Here is a 6388-nt window from a genome sequence, read left to right on the forward strand (position 1 = left end):
GCTGGTTGGGGCAGGGCTAGGGAGTCCTAGCCCAACTACTGTCATGTCAGAAAGGAGCTTTTGAAAAAGCCATGCAAAATGCTGTAAGCACTGGCAGCCCCCTAGATCTGCATTTGATTCATCCAACCTAGAACAAACAACATGCATACACTTCTAAAGGAAGATTTTTTTGGCTCCTGGGCTCCCTGCTCGCCCAAGACACCACCCTTGCTGTCAGAGCTCTCAGCCTTTGAGCTGGTCCCAGATGCCATTGAAATGAATGACCAGATCGTTGTTCCCCTTGGAAGCTTTTGGATTAGGCCCCCCTCCCCCCTGCTCCCCATTTTGTCAGGGCAATGTGAGCAAACATGGGTTTTCCACACTAAATGTAATCAAAACAAACCCTGCTCCCAACTGTCTTGTGCAACAAATCATGCTGGGGGAATCGCTGGCATTCGGCATGATTAGCCCAAGCGCAGATGCCTTCCAGTTCATAAACAATAGCCTAAAGGATTGGAGAGGATCACAAACAAAGCACTTACAGACAAGACAGCATTTTCAAAAGGGACTTGAGAGCTTATGTCCATTGGGGGTTTGTCTTTTAAAAATAAACCAGAAGTAAACAAATTGTCAAAGACAGCTCTGCAGAATCTAAGAGAATGAAAGTGAGGAGACTGGATGAAATAATACTTCAAAAATTAAGCTGGGGAAAACTTAAGGCAGAACTAATGAGTCCTTTTAAACTCAACAAAATGTGCCCACAGCCTTGGGGATGGGCAGGCAGTGGAAACCCCACCTGTCCATGCTGATGAGGCCAGGTGGGAGGTGGAAGGGATGCAGGAGGAGACCCTGCTCAATTCACAGGAGAAAAAAAAAAATCCCTTAAAAAGCAGTGACAGCAACAAAAGAATTAGATGACTTGTGTTTGTTAAGTTTTATGGAGATTCAGTCTTAAAGGGACGTTCCCTGCTAGTGATGAATTGCTGTGAATTTCAGACTGAAACAGTTCAGTTTGTGTAAACCATAGTATTTGTATCATGCTTTTATTTGGGTTTTTTCAATCTCATTTTTTTTATAGTAACATTTTTGAATGTGGGCTGACTTGTTTCAAATTGAGTCTGTTTTCTCCTGGCCCTGGCAGAGTGAAGTAGCAAGTGACCAGCTTCACTCCCAAGAGCTCCTGCAAGGGGCCAGCAAAGTTCTTGACATTGATGGAGCTGCTTGCTTGTTTAGATGCTATGGTGAACGGGAGCTGCGGCAGGAGCTTGCCAACATCATTGTAACTGAGATGTTGTGCTGGTTTTGGCTGGGATAGCGTTGATTTTCTTCACAGTAGCTAGTATGGGGCTATGTTTTGGATTTGTGCTGAAAACAGTGTTGATAACACAGGGATGTGTTAGTTATTGCTGAGCAGTGCTTACACAGAGTCAAGGCCTTTTCTGCTTCTCACACCACCCCACCAGCGAGTAGGCTGGGGGTGCACAAGGAGTTAGGAGGGGACACAGCTGACCCAAGGGATATTCCATACCATATGATGTCATGCTTAGCATACAAAACTAGGGGAAGAAGGAGGAAGGGAGGGGGACATTTGGAGTGATGGTGTTTGTCTTCCCAAGTCACTGATAGGTGTGATGGAGCCCTGCTTTCCTGGAGATGGCTGAACACCTGCCTGCCGGTGGGACGTGGTGAATGAATTCCTTGTTTTGCTTTGCTTGCACATGCAGCTTTTGCTTTACCTATTAAACTGTCTTTATCTCAAGAGTTTTCTCACTTTTACCCTTCTGATTCTCTCCCCCATCCCAGCCTGGGGGGAAGTGAGCGAGCGGCTGTGTGAGGCTTAGTTGCTGGCTGGGGTTAAACCATGACAGATGGCATTGCAAGTAATGCTGAGTCCAGAAAGACGCCAGCATCCGTCACGCCTTCCCTGGTTCTCTGCATGCTGTGAACATGTGCATGCAGCAGACTCCCTTCATTTAAAAGCTTCAGCCTAAAAGGTAGCAACTATTCTGACCACAGAGTGCGTACGTTAGTGTCGTGGTTTAAGCCCAGCCGGCAGCAAAGCACCATGAGGCCACTTGCTCACTCCTCCTGCCCCATGGGATGGGGAGAAGAAAATATAACGAAAAGCTCGTGGGTGGAGACGAGGGCAGGGAGGGATCACTCAACCAATTATGGTCACGGGCAAAGCAGACTCATCTTGGGGGAAAAAAAATCAATTTAATTTGTTACCAATCAAGTCAGAGTAGGATAATGGGAAGTAAAACACAATCTTAAAACACCTTACCCCCACCCCTCCCTTCTTCCCAGCTCACCTGTACTCCTGGTTTTCTTTCCTTCTTCCCCCCTGGCAGCACAGGGGGATAGGGAATGGGGGTTGTGGTCAGTTCATCACACGTTGTCTCTGCTGCTCCTTCCTCCTTGGGGGGAAGACTCCTCACTCTTCCCCTGCTCCAGCATGAGGTCCCTCCCACAGGTGACAGTTCTCCACGAACTTCTCCAATGTGGGACCTTTCTGCAGGCTGCAGTCCTTCAGGCACAGGCTGCTCCAGCACAGGCTTTCCCATGGAGTCATGGCCATCTTGGGGGGCACCCACGGGCTCCAGTGTGGGCTTCTCCCCAGTCTGCAGGTGGGCATCCGCTCCCCCACTCACCTCCATGGGCTCGGGGGGACAGCCTGCCGTCTCACCACGGGCTGCAGGGGCATCCCCTCCTCTGGCGCACCTCCTCCCCCTCCTTCTTCACTGACCTCGGTACCTGCACAAGGGCTTCTCTCACATTACAATCTCCTCCCCCGCTGCAGGTTCCCCTTCTGAAATCTGTTCTCCCAGAGGCGCTACCACCATCGCTGATGGGCTTGGCCTTGGCCAGAGGAGGGTCCAGCTTGGAGCTGGGGCAGCTTCAAGCAGCTTCTCACAGGAGCTGGCCCTGCAGCCCCTCACGTGCTACTAAAACCGGGCCACACAAACCCCAAACAATTAGCACAAGGTATGTGCCAGGTCCTTGCCACTAGACTTTTAGGTGCATCTAGGGTTGTTCTGGGATTCATTGAATCTCAAGCCTAAAAGAATAGAGGTGCAAATCCAGATGTTCTAGGTAGTATCCAGCCTCTAGGTTGTAACCGTTGTTCTGTGGTACTGGGTTGAGAAAGACTGATAGCTCCTTTTATCCCTGGACTTCTGTGAAGAGCTCTCCAAGGCATCGAGATGGGAGAACAGGGTGGTGGAGAAGAGGAGCTTAAGATCTTTTCCTGCTCCTACAGACTGTGCAGGGAATCGGCCAGATAGGAAGGCAGCTCTAATGTACATGCTGAAATACCTAAAATAAGCCATGCAAACAAATCAGTCGTATGTTATCCAGATGGGACTGTTCAAATCCAATAATAGCAGTAAAGTGCTCCCGAACTCTGCAGAGAGAGAGATTATAGAAGGATCAGGTATAATTATAGTGCCTTATTATTACCATTCTCATCATTCTTTCTAACAAAGCTTTTCAATAGGAAGAAAAAACTTGTTGCGGGAGAACATAATGTGTTTGCTGGCATTTTTTCATTCTTCCTTGCAAGGCTGTTCAAGTCAGTCCCTGTAAATGGTATTAATAAATACCGTAATGATCTTGGACTAGATTATCTTTCAGACGATACCTTCTTTAGCAGCTCTCTATGGCCTTGACTACAGCAAACCCTTCTGAAACGCCTCACTGTTGCTACTACTAGTGATAGCACCAGCAAAAATACCCCACTGCTGCTCTGATCCTTGCTTTGATACATGTAATTCCAAGCAGGGTTAAGCAATGCCCTTAAAATATCAGTGGCTGCAAATGGCTTGTCTGTCTATGTACTGCTCCAAAGCTGGAGGTGTATGGGTGGAATGAGTTAGCAAATATTCTCTACTTTGGAGAGAGTCATAGAGCCGGAGGTACCTATCTGCAAGCTGTTCTCCCCCATCGAAGTCCCAACTCCTCTGAACACCGTCAGTGCTTGTGAGAAAAGCCCAGGGTTATCAGAATCAGAGCCCAGGCAAAATGGGGGTGGGAAACACGCATCCTTGTCTGCAGGTTGGTCTTGTGGGCTGGCACCCCTGAGAGAAGGAAAAAGGCCTCCCAGCATTTTTTCAGCAGTATCCCTTTTGGGGTGACTGCAGATTCCTGGAAGTACTGCTGTCGAAGGAACCTGATGGTGCAAGGAAGCCATGCTCACCGTGGAGGCGCAGCCCTGCAGCAGCTCTACAACCCAGTGCAGAATTCCCAGAGAGGCAATTTCTCACAGGAGGGAAGTCCCAGGCAGCTCTTCCACTTCTGCAGGTCCCTTGGCCTCAGAGCAACTTAGTATGGGGAAAAGCTGTCGGTGAGTGTATGGATGGTAAAAACTCTACCAACACACCTCATTCTGCAGCACTCCCTGCATTGCCGTCCTTGTGGCCCTGATGCGGTGAAACCCTCATGCCTCTCAGCTTGGGAAGATGCCCACACCTGTGTCAAGTGTTGCACTGCAGGAGAGCATGTCTCCCAGGCCTCATGTCTTCGTGCCCTGCATGCCTGCAGGTCCTGGGCAAACCAGGAGGAGAGGAGGTGTGGTTCAAACAGACACAGCAGGCTTGGGGGGGACAGGGACAGGGCGGGAGGAAGGGGCGGTTTAGCTGAGACGGGTCTTTCTCTTTTCTCCTTCTCTCCTCTTCTCCCCTCCCCTGAGCACCTTGGCAGAGCCTTGCTCTCAGCTCAATGAAAGTAGGGCAGAGTCTAACCACATTTCAAGCTGTCTGCATTTTTGGATTCTGGGTAACTGCGATCTCTATCAGTTCCTAGAAAAGATTTAAACAACTTACAAACCACAGCTGGGCAGAGATAATAAAGGAAGCAGTACTGGGGTGGGGAAGGATCTCCCCAGTGTGTGCAGAGCGGGGAGGGGGGGGGTCTGCGGGAGAAGCCGTGGGCCCAGCTGTGGTAGAGGGTCCTCCACATGGGTACTTGGGCTGTGGGCGGGCACAGCGGGGCTGCCTTAGGGAAACCTCAGAAAGTATTGGTAGCTAGGTATATAATGTGTGTGTGTATACATGCATATATATACATACATACAACATATATATACATACATACATACATATATATATATATATAAAAAAAAAGAGCAAGTAGAGATATATTTAGCCACAGGAGAAAGGGTCTGAACCCTGCTATGGTATCCACCTTGTCCCACCTCCATGCAGTTGTTCTCGCTGAGGTTATGTCTCTGTGCAGACAGGACATGCTTCCTCTTGCACTCCAGGGTTTTTTGCATTTCCTATTTCCCATCCCAGTTAGACCCACATCTACCATCACACAGCTTTCCAGGCAGGAGAGACCCCTTTCACTGGAGGGATTGGAGTGAGTTCAGGCTCAGTTCCCAACCTCCAGGCCCAAAGAGAGGTCCGGAAAACCCCTCCGAGGTCTCTCCCTGCCCCACGGCAGCCTTGGCTGCTCCCAGTGCACTCAACAGTGCTCTGCAAGGGTTTAAAGAACAAAACCGGATGATGATCCTCTTGCATTAGGCCAAAACTACAGATCCTCGTCCTGTAGTCCTGTCAGCCAGGGATGCAGATGGCAGGTGGGAAATTGGGGTGGGGAGGGAAGACAGAAGGAAACATATTCCTATATTGGCAAAAATCCGAGCAGAGAGGTGGTTCTTCCAGCAAATGCTTTTGCCAAGATGCTTTCTTTAGTTTGCATAGCCAGAATAGGGCCTGGTGGTAAAAAGACGGTTTTCCACCCTAGGAGAATGTGCTATAACAGCTGTATCAGCCTGTGTATTCTCCACAGTTCACGATAAAAGCAAAGTTGAGGAATTAATAGAAAAAATAAAAGCCATATTCATTTGCCAGTGAGATACTTAGCTACTTAATCCATTTCCAGCCTTCCTCCCAGGAGCTGGCAGAGGCCTGGTGTGCACGAGAAAAGCCGTGCCAATCTAAACCGGGGCGTGACTCCATACGTGTCAACTGTGGGGGTCCATGCTGGTTTCCAAGGTTGCTGTCACTGTGCTGTGGGTTGTGCATCCCAACACCCTGAGCTGGAAAGCTGCCACAGGCCAAAGAAAGGATCCTGGCTAAAAAAAACAGTAAGGAAGACAATGAAAGGAAAGGGGAAAAGAAAAACCCCCACAGAAAAAAGTGAGAGGAAGAACAGGGGAAGGAATGAGGTGGTCTGGGTACGTGGGAGTGCAGGGTATCCTTGAATCAGCTGGGCGGCTGGGGGGGGAAGGAGCTTGGACTTGGAAGCAGCTGTGGGGCAGTCCAGGGTATCTGGAAGTGGGCAGAAGCTGCCCCCTGCCAGGGTGCAGGGAGCCAGGGCTGGCACAGCCGGCTGGCTCGAAGCAGGACTTGCTGAGGCTGGAGCAGCTTTCCTGTGCAGTCAAGGCCAGAAGGGCCATCTGGCGAGG

Source organism: Buteo buteo, chromosome 19, assembly GCF_964188355.1.
Source record: "Buteo buteo chromosome 19, bButBut1.hap1.1, whole genome shotgun sequence".
Lineage (NCBI taxonomy): Eukaryota > Metazoa > Chordata > Aves > Accipitriformes > Accipitridae > Buteo > Buteo buteo.